The sequence below is a fragment of the Macrobrachium nipponense genome, chromosome 17 (assembly GCF_015104395.2).
Source record: "Macrobrachium nipponense isolate FS-2020 chromosome 17, ASM1510439v2, whole genome shotgun sequence".
NCBI lineage: Eukaryota > Metazoa > Arthropoda > Malacostraca > Decapoda > Palaemonidae > Macrobrachium > Macrobrachium nipponense.
Window position 1 is genome coordinate 58,914,449 of NC_087210.1, and position 19,109 is coordinate 58,933,557.

A 19,109-nucleotide genomic window follows, 5' to 3' on the forward strand; every position below is an offset into this window, starting at 1 on the left:
GAGAATAACTCCTTACGATTTCAATAGATTGAAATGAACGTCCTGTAGCAACTTTTTCCCCTCCCATAAATACATATATTTCTCCAGAGAAGAGAGAAAGAGAGGACTGTGCAATTATGTTTGTCTGTCTATCAATTCTTTTGCTGAGAGCGAGAGATAAAAGAAGGAAGAAATAGAAACACCAAATGTATACCTTATGTAACATCCTGCATCAAATTTACCTTAAATTATTATCATATTACTGTATTAATCTTAGAGATTGTATTAATATAATTTCAAAGTAATCCTAAACATTAGTAGCCTTAAAGGATACGTACTTATAACACTTGCAGCCAAGAGAGACAGAGTTACCACTATGACAAGTATCTTGTGGAGAGAGAGAGAGAGAGAGAGAGAGAGAGAGAGAGAGAGAGAGAGAGAGAGAGAGAGAGAGAGAGAGAGAGAGAGATTGTTTTACAGTATTTAAAAGAGAGAAATGGAATGATTATTGTATTTAAAATACTCGCATATGAATTTTGGAAAATATTAATGATAAACTTATTACATACATGTCCATGAAAATGATCTCATCTCAGTGAGAGAGAGAGAGAGAGAGAGAGAGAGAGAGAAGAGAGAGAGAGAGAGAGAGAAATTACGTATAACCATTAAATTCGTTGACCATTGTATGGCATTGTTACTTTCCCAGCTTGAGCGTCACCGGAGTTGAGGTAGGGAAATTGATACAGGAAAAGACGAAGGGAAGAATTTTCATTTGAAATTAGTTATCGTATTATTACTACTTCTATTATTATTATTATTATTATTATTATTATTTGAAAATAAAATAAACATGTGCATCTACCATAAAAAAATTCTCTCATCTCAGTAAGGAAGAGGAGTTATCCTTACAAGTGAAATGGAAAGGTCATTTTCATCTCTAAAATACTACCATTATGAATTTTGTAATTACAGTTTTATTATTATTATTAAATAACTGAAATTATCAATAAACATTTTACATACTAGTACCATAAAAATTCTTTCATCTCGGTGAGAGAGAGAGAGAGAGAGAGAGAGAGAGAGAGAGAGAGAGAGAGAGAGGGAGAGAGAGAGAGAGAGTTAACCTTCATTAAAAGTGACATGGATAGATTAGTATTGTATTTCTTTAAAATACTATCACATAATATGAATTTTGTAATTAACCCTTAAACGCCGAAGCGGTAAATAAAAAAATGTCTTCCGTGTGACGGAGGGGTTTCGGAGTGAGCGCAGAAGTGGAAAAAATATTTTTTTCAAAAAATCACAGCGCGCTTAGTTTTCAAGATTGAGTTCATTTTTGGCTCCTTTTTTTGTCATTGCCTGAAGTTTAGTATGCAACCATCAGAAATGAAAAAAATTATCATTATCATATATAATGCGATATATGATAGCGCAAAAACGAAATTTCATATATAATTGTATTCAAATCGCGCTGTGCGCAAAACGATTAAAGGTAACAAGTTACTTTTTTTTCGTTGTAATGTACACTAAATTGCGATCATTTTGGTATATAACACATTGTAAAACGATAAAAGCAACACAGAGAAAATATTATCACAATATGATGCATGAATTCATAACGCGCGGACGTAAAAAAATAATTTTTTTTAAAATTCACCATAAATCAAAATTGAAGTTGATCAAATGTCGAAATTTAAAAAAAAAAAATTTTTTATATGCAAATATATCAAAACTGAGAAATGCTACAACCTTCAAATACTTTTTGTTGTATTGTGCATGTTTTTACGCACATTTTTATATATAAAACTCTATAAAAAGCCTAATATGAAAAGGCACAAATATTAGGAGAATGTGGCCTACGCATTTTGGAGATTCGCTGCCGAGAATCGGCGCGTGGAGGGAATTAAATATTTTTTTTTCAAAAATTCACCATAAATCTACATATTGTTCTAGAGACTTCCAATTTGTTTTAAAGTGAAGATAAATGATTGAATATTACTAGACTGTAAGATTGTTATGTTACAAATGCGTTTTTCGACCATTTCGGTTGAGTCAAAGTTGACCGATCGTAGTTTTTTTCCTATTTATCTACTTTTTATGCAAAATATTCAAAAATGAGAAAATGCTACAACCTTCCATATTTTTTGTTGTATTTTGCATGTTTTTGCGCACATTTTCATACATAAAACTCTATAAAAAGCCTAATATGAAAAGGCACAAATATTAGGAGAATGTGACCTACGCATTTCGGAGATTTGCTGCCGAGAATCGGCGCACGGAGGGAAGAAAATCATTTTTTCCAAAAATTCACCATAAATCTAAATATTGTTCTAGAGGCTTCCAATTTGTTTTAAAGTGAAGATAAATGATTGAATATTACTCGACTGCAAGATTTTTATGTTACAAATGTGTTTTTCGACCATTTCGGTTGAGTCAAAGTTGACCGATCGTAGTTTTTTTCCTATTTATCTTACTTTTTATGCAAATATTTCAAAAATGAAAAATGCTACAACCTTCACATATTTTTTGTTGTATTTTGCATGTTTTTGCACACATTTTCATATATAAAACTCTATAAAAAGCCTAATATGAAAAGGCACAAATATTAGAAGAATGTGACCTACGCATTTCGGAGATTTTCGGCCGAGAATCGGCGCGCGGAGGGAAGAAAATAGTTTTTTCAAAAATTCACCATAAATCTAAATATTGTTCTAGAGACTTCCAACTTGTTTTAAAGTGAAGATAAATGATTGAATATTACTAGACTGTAAGATTTTTATGTTATAAATGCGTTTTTCTACCATTTCGGTTGAGTCAAAGTTGACCAATCGTAGTTTTTTTCCTATTTATCGTACTTTTTATGCAAATATTTCAAAAATGAGAAATGCTACAACCTTCAAATATTTTTTGTTGCATTCTGCATGTTTTTGCGCACATTTTCATATATAAAACTATAAAAAGCCTAATATGAAAAGGCACAAATATTAGGAGAATGTGACCTACGCATTTCGGAGATTCGCTGCCGAGAATCGGCGCGCGGAGGGAATAAAATAGTTTTTTTTCAAAAATCCACCATAAATCTAAATATTGTTCTAAAGACTTCCAACTTGTTTTAAAATGAAGATAAATGATTGAATATTACTAGACTGTTATGTAATTTGCTTACCCAAAAATACCATTATATATAGATTTTCGGCCGAGAATCGGCGCGCGGAGGGAAGAAAATAGTTTTTTTCAAAAATTCACCATAAATCTAAATATTGTTCTAGAGACTTCCAACTTGTTTTAAAGTGAAGATAAATGATTGAATATTACTAGACTAAGATTTTTATGTTATAAATGCGTTTTTCTACCATTTCGGTTGAGTCAAAGTTGACCGATCGTAGTTTTTTTTCCTATTTATCGTACTTTTTATGCAAATATTTCAAAAATGAGAAATGCTACAACCTTCAAATATTTTTTGTTGCATTCTGCATGTTTTTGCGCACATTTTCATATATAAAACTACAAAAGCCTAATATGAAAAGGCACAAATATTAGGAGAATGTGACCTACGCATTTCGGAGATCGCTGCCGAGAATCGGCGCGCGGAGGGAAGAAAATAGTTTTTTTCAAAATTCACCATAAATCTAAATATTGTTTTCTAGAGACTTCCAACTTGTTTTAAGTGAAGATAAATAAATGATTGAATATTACTAGACTAGGTTTTTTATGTTATAACTGCGTTTTTTTTCTACCATTTCGGTTGAGTCAAAGTTGACCGATTCGTAGTTTTTTTTTCCTATTTATTGTACTTTTTATGCAAAGATATTTCAAAATGAGAAATGCTACAACCTTCAATATTTTTTGTTGCATTCTGCATGTTTTGGCGCACATTTTCATATATAAAAACTATAAAAAGCCTAATATGAAAAGGCAACAAATATTAGGAGAAATGTGACCTACCATTTCGGAGATTCGCTGCTTGCCGAGAATCGGGGCGGCTCGGAGGGAATAAAATAGTTTTTTTCAAAAATTCACCATAAATCTAAATATTGTTCTAAAGACTTCCAACTTGTTTTAAAGTGAAGATAAATGATTGAATATTACTAGACTGTTATGTAATTTGCTTACCCAAAAATACCATTATTTATATATATATATATATATATATATATATATATATATATATATATATATATATATATATATATATATATATATATATATATATATATATATATATATATATATATCATTGGGACCTCGTTCTCCGCGGGGGATGGGGCCCAGAACCCCCTGTGATAAGTAAATACCCGTGTTATCCTGATACCCACCTCAAAAATTGCTTTAAACTGCCTACTTTAATAGTTAACCCACCCAAGACCACTATTCCAATGTTTATAACTGCCTACTTTAGTTCAAACACCAAATATGTTTTCAACTATCACCTAAAACTAAATTCAAGACATTTTTAAAGTTATTTTACAAAATTAGCCTTAAAAAATAAATGTAGTATATGTACTACTGTACATATGTAGCCTACTAGCCTATGGATTACAGCTAGAAGCCTACATACGCATGGTGGGCCTCTTTTTTTTTTTTTACAAGGAGAGAGAGGATGAGTGGTATGAGAACTATCAAAATTATGTAAATCATATGGGTACTCACCAACAATCTATGTTGATAAAAGATGGCGACAATTTTGCAGTGCAATCGTCAGTAAATATGATAACGATAATGCTACCAGCAGTATGCAGCGAAACATCTCTTCCCTTCGTCACAACACGTTAATATATTCCACGTAAAAACCTTCATCTGACCTTTAGGCGTCTTTCCCATGAGAGTAAAAGAATCAGGGCTTTTGGATGCCACATAATTAACTCGTTTATATGGGTACAATTTAAAGAACGCGCCGCACACCACACTTCATAACAACAACAAACAAAACTTGGAAAAACGTGGGTAGGCCAGTGTTGCCAACTTGGAATGGCAATTTCTTGCTAGATTTTGCTCCATAAAAGGCTAAAAAAAATCACATACCATATATACTCGAGTAACGTGCAATCTCCCATATCATGCGACCCCCAAATTTTCACCAATAAACTGGTTTTGTCATGTATCTCATGTATCATTCAAGTTCCTTTTCCGAGAGTGTCAGTTCATAAGGTTGGTGGTTTAGCCTGCTAATGGCCGAGTCATTCAGATGTGTGCTGCTCGAAGATTAAAAATAGAATCCCAAGATAATAAAATAATTGTAAAAATAACACGCCTTGGAGTCCTTAATCATTTTCTCTCCTCTCGTCTTCTCTCTTCTCAATCTCTCTCTCTTTCTCTCTCTCTCTCTCTCCTCTCTCTCTCTCTCTCTCTCAGGAATAAATACGTACTGTAATTTGAGTCTTTCACCAACGGGTATCAGTAAATGTGTAGACATTGTGTGCGTTTAAAAAAATGTGCAGTACACACATTCCGATGTTTCGGTTTTAGGAATTTTTCAGATTTCGGAAATGTGAGGTCAGATGCATAATCAAACAAACACCACTACTGAAGCAAAAACATTTTTTCCCTTTATGTTTTTCATTATTGTTATTTATTAATTACAGTTTATTTAAATAAATATTAATATAATACTGTTAAATGAATGTGAGATAATTAAGATCACCTATGATAAAATAGTGGGACAATTAATACCATATGTTCACTAATAGGTATTATTTTCAAAACAAACATTCCGTAAAACACAAAAAATATATGTACATAACAATCAAAATATAATAATGTTTTGCAGTTCAACATGTGAATTTTAACAATAAGTATGACTATATAATATATATTTCACCATATCGATCTTGAAGTTGAAGAGTCGTAAAATTCTGAGGATGGTCCGGGAAAAGGATTTGTACTTTGTGATTACGTATCGCTACAACACCATGTGGTATTTTCATACCACTATATTGATGACGCATCGCTACGACACACTGGTATTTTTCATACCACTATACGTTAAAGGTAAAATGATCATATTATATTATTGTTTTCGCGAAGGAATAATTATATAAAGAAAATTATTGAGTAATTTTTGCCGTCAGCAGTCAGAAAATCACGAGCATGGTAACGTTCAGACCTAGTGCCATCCATGGCATATGTCTATAAATAGAACAGAAACAGAGGGCAGTTATTGGATAACAGATCTCCATGGCTACCAACCAACCAATCAGGTGTTAGTTATACTACTCTGTAATTTCTTAGAATGAACGTTTACACACACGAAGCTAACGATGATGTGTGTGTTTTGCATACAGTACGTAGTTTTAGTTTTTATTAGTGTAAGTATTTTACTGATTTCATGAAGAATAGAATGATTCCTTCTCATTACTTTGAATGCAAAATGGCTTGAAGATTCTTCCACAAAAAGAGAAAAAAAATTTCTTTAGAAGATGATACCTATTTACTAATGCGGTTGGCATACCTTCAAAACAAAATTCAGCTCTTTAATCTCTGGAAAAATGTTAATCTTTCTGTCTGCTGGTCACACCCTTTATATCCCCGGCGACTAACAACAACAAAATTTTTGTTTGTTTTATCTTCCAAGATGTAGGTATTACCTGTAGGTACAGCACATTTTTTAACAGTATGCCCATACACACATACAGTTGCACGTGTGCTAATACCTATTGGTTTCAGAGACTCAAGTTAACACTTAGAGTATAGTTGAGAGGAGAGAGAGAGAGAGTTCATCCTAGATGGCCTTGGTTCATCTCTCTAATCTCTCGAGAAATGTTAAGATTTGTTCCCCGCCATTTGCATTATTTTGGTTTATGCAACATGTTTAACTGTTCTAGACTAACCATCTATAATTTCCAAATCAGTTGATTAAGGCACAATACCGAAGGATTTTTTACTTTTTGTTTTACTCGGTATAAAGAACATTTGTTACTTGAACTATTATTTTTTTTTTAGGATACACAGGTAAGTGAAAATTTATTAAAGTAAACGCGTTGACTTAAAGGAAAACGTTATTTTGGTTGTTTTATCACTGCCACAAACCCATAACAATGCAGTGTATGTATGATAATTCTAAACTATTATTCACTACCAAAATAACAATGATATTTTGTAATGAAAATGAATGTTACGTATATTCCAAACATTATTACTACGTAGCATGAATAGTACTATAAAAAATTTCGAAAGATAATCTTGCTGTGAACGCTACCATAATTTGATTTTCATATACATACGTACATTTTGTCAGCTGGCTGGCCTCGCATAGATAAAAGTTTATTTCACTGATATGGAATTACTCCACGAATAGCCTTTTTATTATGAAGATATGACGATAATATATAAGGTAAAAAATGCTTTTATGTATTTCGTTTACGCTTCGTCGCCAATAACAAGCAGCAATACTTGCGATAATCTATGACAAATAGCGTTTGTATGACTTCATTGTTCAGAGAAGTTATATACAAATATGTACTGCCAAAATAATAATGAAGTTCGAATTAATTTTAGCCTTAATGTTATTACTACCTTAATTACACTACTACTACTATTAAAATTTCTAAAAGTTTGCCAAAATAATAATGAAGTTCGAATTAATTTTAGCCTTAATGTTATTACTACCTTAATTACACTACTACTACTATTAAAATTTCTAAAAGTTTATCAAACAAAAAATGTCGCTTTGAACGCAACCGTATACATAAACCATTTTTGTAAAGTTATATGCTTACATTTTGTGGCTGGCCACTCCGACGATAAGTTGACTGCAGTGATGTGGAATTATTCTTTGAATAGGCTATTTATTATGAAGATATGACTATAATATAGAAGGTAAGAATGGTTTTATTACCTTTATTGTCAGTTAATATCATAATGTGAATCTGTTCGTGTACGTTGGTGGTTATCGCACTGCAACTATGCTTAGCCTACCAATGAACGTCGTACATAAACCTTGAATAGGCTATTTATTTCGAAGATAGGACAATAATATATTAGGTGAGAATGGTTTTATTACCTTTACTGTCAGTTAATATCATAATATGAGTCTTTAAATGTATGTTGGTAGTTATTGGACCACGGCCGAGGGTTAGCCTACCGAAAAACATCGCATACGCAACACGACAAACCCGTGATGCAGCGATTCATACCAGCGATGTAGCATGAGAAGCGGTCCAAGAAAAAACCCGTGATTAACTGGATCCATGAATACTGATCCGTGAATAAGCGATGCTCTAATGTATGTATGTATGTATGTAGTATGATGTATGTGTATGTATGTATTTATGTTATGTATGTATGTATATATATATATATATATATATAATATATATATATATCTATATATATATATATATATATATATTATATATATTAGTATATATTATATATATATATATATGATATATATATATATTATATTATCTATATCTATATATATATGATTATATATATATATTATATATATATATATATATATATATATATATATATATATATTATAATATAATATATATTATATAATATTATATATTATATGATATCTATATATATATATTATATATATTTTTTTTATATATATATTTAAATATATAAAATATTTAATATATTAAACTATATATATTTTTACATTTTTCGGGGGGGGGGGATTCTGGTACCAATACTATATAAAAGGAATGCAGGTGACACTTCTTTTCGCATACAATGAAATGTCTTATTATTATTTTATCATGCACAGATACGGATATATAAAAACTTGTAATAAATATAAAAATAAATATAAAATAAATGCAGAATACTCACTCGTAATCCTGACTCTTCGTTCTATTCTTGTTTTCTCCCTCCTCCATTGAAGTCTTGCATTTTTTTCCTCTCGACATGACGAGGTACAGGTGGGGGAGGGAGACGTGCGCCCTTACTGCTGATGGGCCCGGCGGCCCAGTGCGCCCTCCGCTGTCGGTTTATGGGGCACACTCCAATACATGACCGTAGTGTGGTATTTACTGTCACAGTCCCCTATCCTGCAAAGAGCAATTTTGCAGGTACGACAGAAGAACCGGGTGTCTCTCCTTCTGCCATTCATATGGCACACCCGGCACCGTTTCTGCCTTCGCCCTTCTAAGGCCTCCAGTGTGTGATCCCCTGGCTGCAGCCGACACACAGGGTCCACTACCCGACGAGAAGCGGTGATGGCGGGGCCGGCAGCAAGAGGGGCGTCGTCAGCAGGGGCGGCGGCAGCAGGGGCGTCGTCAGCAGGGGCGGCGGCAGCAGGGGCGGCGGCAGGTGGACCGAAGTTGGCCCTCCTATCTGCCCTTTCCGCTAGGGGCAGATCTGCAGCTCGGAGCAGGGGGTCAGTGATGGAAGGCCACTCATGGGGATCGAAGTTGATGAGGGCATTTTGGAGGGCCAACTGAAGGATGTACTTGAGGAGCTTCTGTGTCCATCTCCTGGTTCTCCTGGCGAAGAGATAATACTGGATGAGCTGATCAAAGAGATCAACTCCTCCCATGTGCCTGTTGTAGTGCCCAATGACGGTAGGCCGCTCGATACAAAACTCCTCAAACACAACTCGGCCCTGTCGACGTGTCTTCTTCCGCTGTACGATCTCTTCTTGGATGGGTTCATGACTCGTCGTAATCATGGGGACGAGTCGGACACCCTTCCAACAGATGACGAAGACAGCGCCCTTCCACCGCCACTCTGTCTCTCCTCTTGCCAGGTGTTGCGGATGACTAGCGTACCTCTTGAGGGAAATCGGGGCCCCACGCACCAACCAAAGGGTACCACTGACGTGCACACCAGCTTCATACAGTTCCTGGGCCAGGGATACCGGGTTATAATAATTATACATAAACAGGTGATATCCCTGGTTACGGAAACGTCCCACAAGACTGAATACAGTGTCACGCAGCATGGAGAAGACCCCGGAATACACTGAAAAGTCCACGACGTATCCAGTGTTGGACTCGGTAATTAAAAAAATTTTTTTTAATTACCTGGAAAGAAAGGTTCTTTCCAGGAACCACGAGATTTCTACACCGATCACGAATGTACAGGTATTCTCCTACTTACGATGGGGTTAGGTTCCGAAAAACCCATCGTAAGTTGAGAAAATCGTATCTCGGATATAGCCTAGCCTACACTAAGTTAATCAGTACCATATAGGCTAGGCTATATACACATATATGGAAGATTAGCCTACACTACACAGTATACCTATACATATATGGTATAGTAATTATATTAATATCAGCTAGTTCGGGTGTTTCAATGCAGATTGACTTATGATAATTAAGTATAAAAAGAAATTTAATAATTAGAACAAGGATCAGACTGTAGCGTAAAGGGTACTCACCAAGATTCGGTCCGTTGTCGGCATACGTGATCGGTGTCAGGCTGTTCATGGCTACTATAACTAAAGATCGGAAGAGGAGGATGATGATAAAGCAGCAGGATCATCAATTCGCTCTTCCTCAGATAGAATTTCTTCTTCTGTTAGTTCAGGTGTCTCGAGGAAACAACTGTTCCGAGACGTACAGGATCGAGTCTCAAGTGAAGGGGTAGGGCTGGGGGAAGCGGAATGCACTGGAGTCGTTCTCTTGAAGAAAAAATCCATTGTAGGTTGCACAGTGCGTTTTTTTCGTTCTTCATAAATTAATCGGTAACATGCAACACTGTCTTGATGAGCCCTCTGAACTTTGGCAAACCGTTCCTCGTCCCCATCCATTTCACTTAAAAGTTTCAGTCCTTGATCAAATAAAGCAAACGCCTCTGCCAGTTTTTTAGTCGTAAACGTTCGCTCCGGCTCTTTTATTTCTTCTTCCTCTTCTGCTTTTTTTTTCTCTTCTGCAAGTGCAATTAAATCCTCTGCCGTTAGCTCTACATCTTGCACATCTATAAGTTCTTGGATATCTTCCTCGTCAATTTCTAAATCTGAACTTTTCCCAAGTATCAAGATCTTTTTATTGATTTCCACTTCTTCTTCATTCTGATCGAAACCTTTAAACGAGTTCACATACACTTTCAGCAGATTTTTCCAGACCCCATTCATACACTCTTTCTTTACCTCCTTCCACGCCCTTCCAATGTTCATAATGGAGTTAAGAACACTAAATTCTTTCCAGAAAGTTCTGAGATCTTTCTCCTCGTTATCCGTAGCCTGAACAGCCTGCGCAAACGTGTTCCGAAGATAATACGCCTTGAACGTAGCCACAGCACCTGATCCATGGGTTGTATGAGAGAAGTTGTGTTTGGTGGCAGAAACACAACTTTTACATTCTCGTTAATACTATCTCCGATGTGCTGAGGGTGGCCAGGAGCATTGTCGAGAATCAGAAGAATTTTGAAGGGGATGTTATTTTTCCTACAATGATCTTTCACTTCCGGAATGAAGCAATGAACGAACCAGTCCTCGAACAATATTGCAGTCATCCAAGCTTTTTTATTATGACGGTAATGCACAGGAAGTGTATGCTTGTTGATGTTTTTTAAAGCCCTTGGATTTTCTGAGTGATAAATCATAAAGGGCTTAAGTTTATACCCAGCCACATTTCCCCCAAGCAGAAGAGTCAATCGATCCTTGTATGCCTTAAACCCGGGCATCGCCATTGCTTCTTTGTGGATGTAGGACCGTTGTGGCATACGTTTCCAATAAAGTCCGGTTTCGTCAACATTAAAGATTTGCTCTGGCAAGTAGCCTTCATTAACGACGATCTCGTGTAAAACATCCTTAAATTTAGCGGCTCCGTTGGCATCAGCGCTTGCTGCTTCACCGCTAATTTTCACACTGTGAAAATTATGGCGGTTCTTGAAACGACGAAACCATCCAGCACTTGCTGCAAAACTTTTGTTGTGGTTATCATCATAATTCTTCTTCAGTTCTTCAAAAAGCATGCGCGCCTTTGTCTGAATGGTTAAGAGGGTGAGCGGCATACGCTTTTGTATTTGATCCTCCATCCACGTGACCAGTAACTGCTCCATTTCTTCCAAAGGCCCTATCCTCTTCTTTGATATAACCGTTGAATGAACTGAAGCAGATGCCTTTACAGCATCCATTACGCGTTTCTTGTCCTTGAGGATGGTGGATACCGTCGATTGCGATAAACGTTCGTCACGTGCGATAACCATGACTGCCTTTCCCGCTTCACGCTGGTTTATTATTTTCAGTTTCTGCTCCAAAGTGATGGATTGCCTCTTCTTTTTTGCACTACCAGCAGGACACCTATTTGGTTGTTTGGCAGACATAGTTTTTTTGTTTTAATTTTCGGTACTTGAAAAAAAAACTCAAAAATCACAAACGAACACTGACCTAATGTTACTTGGTTCAAAACGAGCGCAAGTGAGGTTGAACTCATTGCCGCTGTACCTACGCCAGCCTCTCGCTCTCGGGCCAACATATCGTACAGCGTAGTAAGCTGCTGCCAGCGCTTGCTGTGCGCGAAATTTAAAAATACACATTTTCAACTTTTTTTTTTTTTGTATTAATTGCTAACCCCATCGTAACATCGGATTATCGCAAAACGGATTATCGTAACTCGAGCACTACCTGTATTCCAACACTGGGCAGATTAGGATGAGGCGATCACTGTTATTCCGGGGTATGGCCCTTCGGTTGAAGGCGTTGAAATACCTGTCCAACGCCAGGAAATTATCACGGGACATAACGCCAGGTACATTGGGCGTACATAAAAAATAATTCCGCCTCCAATATTGCCTGACGTCGGCAGCAGGTGTCATACCAAAATAAATGTGGAGCCCCAAAAAATGCGCCATGTCAATGAGGTTGCAACCCCGCCAGTAATAAGACAAGGTCGTCCGTAATTCATACCGGCAGTACCGAGCGTAGTCCACCGTCTCTTGTACCAGGTATTCCAGCAATTCCCGCGTAAGGAACAGCTGGATGAACCCCAAAGCAGTCAGGGGTACTGGTACGGTGAGCCCAGGGGTTGCTGTGAAGGGGTGCATGTTAGGAGGGGTGGGGTCCTCCGTCCACCCCTCGTCGCTCTCGGACGACCGACCTTCACCTTGGCTGGCGCGACGAGCCGACCTTCTACGTGCCCGCGTGCACGGGCACAGGTGCTGGCACGATTTCGCACATTATCCCCCCCCCCCCCCCCCCATTGGCCCCATCACCCTCCCCCCCACTTAGGCCTTCGCTTTCAGTATCGTCATCCGCGATGAAACTAGACCCCATATCCCCATCCTCACCCTCCTCAGATTCCCCCTCATAGGCACTGAAACCACTGAATTCGAGCTCACTTTCGGGATGTGAGCCTCGAACGGACATTGGGGGCATATATTCATCCTCACTGACATCGGGACTGATGTCCTCATCACTCAATGACCATCCGCCATCAAAATGAGGACTTGCGACATATTCCCGATCAAGCTCCGAAAGATACTCGTCTATGTCCCTTGGTTGGAGGCCTCCCAAATTCCTACGAATGCCCCAAAGGACATTCTGATGCTTCCTAGGGGTAACCAAAGGCACACGTTGTATTCCTAAACCACTTTCATCCACACGTGGTCGCACAGAACGGTGTTGAGGCGCGGGGTCATGCTGGGTGCTTGGTCCCTCGCCAGCATCTAAGTCCATCTAAGTCCAAAATACGTCTTACACGATCCCTTCTGACGGGTAAAACGCGCCTTTCGCGGTCCACACGTCGTTGAGACATCTCTACGAACGTCCTGTAGCAACACAAATGTTCAAAGTCTCGCACAAGTTCAGAAAAACAAGATTGCGACAAAAGATCGCTCTCAGATGATGCGCCGCTGATGCTGACGGAGCGAGGAGAAAGCATTTCGTGCATGCGCACTTGGGTCCCGCTTCTAAACAAAACAACACCTCGATCCGTGAACTCCCAGCATCCCCCAAGGCGCGTGATTCAAAAGTTTTAGGCTGGTAGGCCTATAAGTATTTTTCCGCGAATTTTAAAAAAACTTTTGTATGTAGACGTAAAATACGTCCAGTCGGCACCCGAGAGACAAAAAATTTCGACGTAAAATACGTCCAGTCGGCGTTTAAGGGTTAACAGTTATTATTATTATTATTATTATTTGAAAGTATTAAAAACAAATAGTACAAGTACTATAAAAAATCTCGAGTCTCAGTAAATGAGAGAGCGGAGAGAGAGAGAGATGAGAGAGACGAGAGAGAGAGAGAGTAGAGAACAGAGATAGAGAGAGAGAGAGAGAGAGAGAGAGAGAGAGAGAGAGAGAGAGAGAGAGAGAGAGAGAGAGAGAAATTTCATGAGCACTTGATGGCAGCAACAAAACAGCTCCTTCCCCCTCCTGTCACTTAACTTGATACATATATCTAACAGTTTTAGTACCTGGAGTTAGAGAAAGAAAACTGGGATTTCCTTCAGTCTTCCATATTTTTTAAAATTTATAAGCTAAAATCTTACTAATTCACTATGGTATTTTCTTTAATGAATTGATATTATTGCTGTATAAATTAATATTAATATTTGAAAATAGTAAATCACTTATTTATCATACAAAAAACCATACATCTTTGTAGGGGGGGGAGAGAGAGAGAGAGAGAGAGAGAGAGACGGAGAGCGAGAGAGAGATAGAGAGAGAATTATTATTTTTATTATGTGATATCATTTAAACTTATTAAACTTACTAATACAGTATTGATCAAAATTAATGTTTGAAAATTAGTAAATCATTTTTATATCATAAAAATGTATTTAGTCATGAAAATAAACATCAAAATACACTAATTAGTGATTATTTTCGTCGGAAAATTCCGCGAATGGGCGAGTCCGTCCACGAATAATTTCAAGATAGGTTCCAAAGAAAAATCCGCGAATGTGTGAGTCCGCGAATCCGGAGAACGCGAATACGGGGGGACCACTATATTATATATATATATATATATATATATATATATATATATATATAGTATATATATATATATATATATATATATTTTTTTTTTTTTTTTTAAGCCAGAAAAGTAAGGTCTCTTAAACAAGTTTCATCCATCCCTGTCTATATGCAAGTTGCCCCTTTGAATGAAAGCATCCATTCTCTAGAAAAGCTATCTCTTCTCCCATTGGTTGTTGGAATTTAACCCCCACGGGGACTGGGCAAGGCTTACCGGGAGAAGTCTTAAAAGGGCAGGAACTCAACAGTTCGCCCTCAGAAGGCCCTTAGAGCTCGGAGCGCTCAGAAGCTCCTTACCTCACCGTGCAGACATCGCTTCACCCCTTTCTGCTCCCCCCTGTCCCACACAAGAAACTGTGACAAAAGTTAGAGCTTTAGGAATTGTAGGAGAAACAACAGACTGGGTCAAAGACTGGCTAACTTATAAAAGCAGAGTTGTAATAAATGGTGAAGAATCTGAATGGGCAGATGTAACAAGCGGAGTTCCCCAGGGTTCTGTCCTTGGCCGTCTCTTGTTTTTTTATTTAAATAAATGACACTGATATAGGCTTAACTAGCAGGATAGCCACAAAACTAGGTGTAAATGCAGCAGACCCAGATGCACTTCAAAGTTTAAGAAATTATCATATGAAAATAGGTGGTAAAAAAAATGGCTAATGCCTTTTAACGTAGATGAGTGTAAAGTGTTACAAATAGAAACAAACAACCCCCATGCCAGCTATATGCTGCTTGGGAATGACATTAAGTAGTGTAGAACAAGAGGAGGACCTTGGAGTCATTATTACCAAGGACTTAAAATCCACCAAAACAGTCCATAAAAGCTGAAAAGAAGGCACAGAAACTAGTGGGATACATAAAGGGGCAGTTCAAATACAGAAATAAGGAAACGGTGCTGTAACTCTACACATCAACAGTTAAACCCCATCTTGAATGCAGTACAGTTTTGGTCACCAACACTAAGAAAAGACAAATAGATTAGAAGGAGTACAAGCAAGAGCCACAAAGTTAATTCCATCCAACAAGCAAACAGGTTAAAAAAAAGATGGTTAGAGAGCCTGAACATTTATGGCTTAGAAACACAACGATTGCGAGGACAATTAATAGAAACATTTAAAATACCGAAAGGCATAACAAAAGCAGACAGTAACCTATTTACATTAACGAAAACCAGACAAGAAATAATGGATGGAAACTAGACCTGAAGAGATACAACACATCCCATTGTGGGAATTTCTTTCCAAACAAGATATGAGACACATGGAATAAACTGCCCCCAGAAGTTGTAAACAGCAATAGTGTGGAAGAGTTTAAAACAAAGCTAGACAAAATCATTAGGACACTGTGAATGCACAGTAAAACCTGCTCCTACAGATAAGTGACCACACGATGTCTCCTCGGATGGACTAACATCTCTTTGAGACGTCCTAATCCTTGTAACTCACTCACTCTCTCTCTCTCTCTCTCTCTCTCTCTCTCTCCTCTCTCTCTCTCTCTCTCTCTCTCTCTCTCTCTCTCTCTCTGACACACACACTACCAATTCCTTTGATTATCTTTGTGCCTAATATGTGAATAAAATTAATTTTTTTATCAACCTTTGCATACTGCAACCAATTCGGTTTGCTCAAAGGGTTCCCATCTCTCCTCCCTCCAACCCCCAGCTGGCCGGCACCATTTTTACCAAACAATTGGTAAATCTTACATAGAAAAAATGAACTTCCAAAAATTTTACTTCATATAACGTACTGTTTCATTACTTTACACTCTTAATTTAACTTTTGAACATATTAATAATAGAAAAAATGTGAAAAGGGAGACTTTTTGGGTTGGATGGAATGAATTACCTCAATTCCCTTTGTTTCTTATGGGGATATTTGTTTCATATTTCAAACAAATTGTGCTTCGAACAGCCTCCTGGAATGGATTAAGTTTGAAGTATGAGGTGCTACTGTACTTGTATTTGACTGCCTGCTACATCCTACAAGAAAGCATTGATATGTTGAGGAGAGAAGGAGAAGGGAGTGCTACAATATTAATGTATGTATGTAAAAGGAATTTCAATTTCATGATAAATTTTACATGATAAAATATGAAAATAATCAAATGCAATATATAAATTAAAAAAAAATCTTACTTGAGCCAGTGTTTGGTGCACCAAGTAAGACAGTATAGTTTAACCACATTCAACAAAATAATAAATGAAAGAACAAAGCTTTTCACAATATAATTTAGCATAAACAATTAGCAAAATCCTTTGTCATTGTGGTGATGCACAGCTAACTTGAGACGGAGGGAGGGTTTATAATTTTGAGGAATGATGAATGAATGATTTCAAGTTATCATGTGTTGTGATACTGTTGAAGAGAGAAGAAGAGACAGTAAAATCTTTGCTATAACAAGTATGTACGTAAAAGCAGTATACGTACCAATTTACATAAAAAAAAATTTATTTCACAATAAACTTAACAACGATACAACATGAAAACAATCAAATGCAAATCTTACTTGAGCCAGTGTTCTGTGCGCTGAGACTAAATAGGAGAGGAGAGGGGAAGAAGAGGCCTGCTCCCTACTGACTTACCAGCTAGGCTGGGATGATTATTTGCCCGTCTCTTCACTTACATTCAATTTGCCCAAATCACTTTTTTTATGATAACATACCTACCTGGTGACAATTGCTTTATATGATTTTTACCACTGTAAAAGTAATATACAAAATGGCGCTGTGCTCGGCTTCTGCATGCCTTTGATTGTTTGTTTAAAAAACTTCCTTGTGAAAAGTTATTTAATCTCTTTCCTTTTCTTGCATTCTTTACTTTTCACTTATTTGTTTGCAAAATCCTCATGTTTATTTTAAATTCTGCCATTTGCCAACAGTAAGTTGATGTATTGTGGCAAAATTAATCTCTTTAATGCACTTAAGATCAAAGTGTAAACACATCAACAATCACACACACTGATTACTCTATCTCTCACACAGACACAATTGGACACACACACTATTGATTCCTTTGATTATCCTTGCAAAATGTGAATAAAATTGATTTTGTTATTAACCTTTGCCTATCTCGACCATTTTGGTTTCCTCAAGGGTTACCATCTCTTCTCCCTCCATCCCCCAGCTGGCCGCGCACCATTTCACCAAACAGTTCGTAAATCGTACATGGGAACAATTTTACGAAAATTTTACTTCATACAACATACTGTTTTATTACTTTACACTCTTATTTAACTTTTGAACACATTAAGAACAGAAAAAAATGTGAAAAGAGGAAGTTTTTGGGTTATCTGGAATGAATTATCCTGATTCTCTTTATTTCTTATGGGGATATTTGCTTGATGTTTCGAACAAATTGTATTTCGAACAGGCTTATGGAGCAGATTAAGTTCACTGTATTTTCATAACATTTCTATGACTAAATGCAATCTTTTTGATAAAACTATTAAAAAACTTGGTGATAAGCATTTTTAGTTTTTTTTTGTTTGTTTGTAAGTTTTAACTATCAAAATAGGCAGTTCTAAACATTTTTAGAGGGGTTTTAAGCATTCGCGGATTTCAGCTATTCGCAAGGGGGTGTGATACCCATCTGCCACGAATATGGGGGATCCACTGTAATCAAATTCAATGCCAAGCGTGGTTTAGCAAAGAAAATTCAGTTGTGACAAGAATGGAAAGAGGGAGCATGTAACTGGCAAGTGAGCCCAAGGAAATTTAATTTAGTGTAACTACATTACCGGCGTCAATAACCTCATTGTTGCGATGCCAGTAAGAACTAATAAATCAATCAATCAATAACTATATTACATGGCGACATATTTGCCCTCTGATGGCCGCCCCACTGTCCAAAGACAGAAGGCTACTTGTCTGGAAAGGGGTCTTGCACAATTTCATCCTTTACAAAAATAATTTTGCATTATCGAACAGCCTAAGTGAACTCAGACTTGTACGTATGTCAGTCATAGGCTATTTTTATTCATAAATTAGGGTGTTAATACACACAAAATCCTTATTTCCAATTTTTATAAAAAATTTTAGTTTTTTTATTCATGTGAAAGGGGGAACAAAACCTGACAATGAATGGAATTAACACAGTCAAGTGTTTATCAAGGAAAAATATATGTTTGCAAAATACTGGCCAACTTCTTTCAGGTGATGAGTAAAGAACTGCTAGGTTACTGAAGTTGGTCAATCATATATCATGAAAACCTTAGGCTACAAAAGAGCCCTAATTTATTATAACTTAACAATAACAATA

The 19,109-nt window shown here is 36.8% G+C and overlaps 1 protein-coding gene across 6 annotated transcripts in view; it reads right to left on the reverse strand.

Moving 5' to 3' along the window:
- LOC135196277 (heat shock factor protein-like) overlaps positions 1 to 19,109 on the reverse strand; it is a 340,110-nt gene that overhangs the window by 36,839 nt on the left and 284,162 nt on the right. The window lies entirely within an intron of this gene.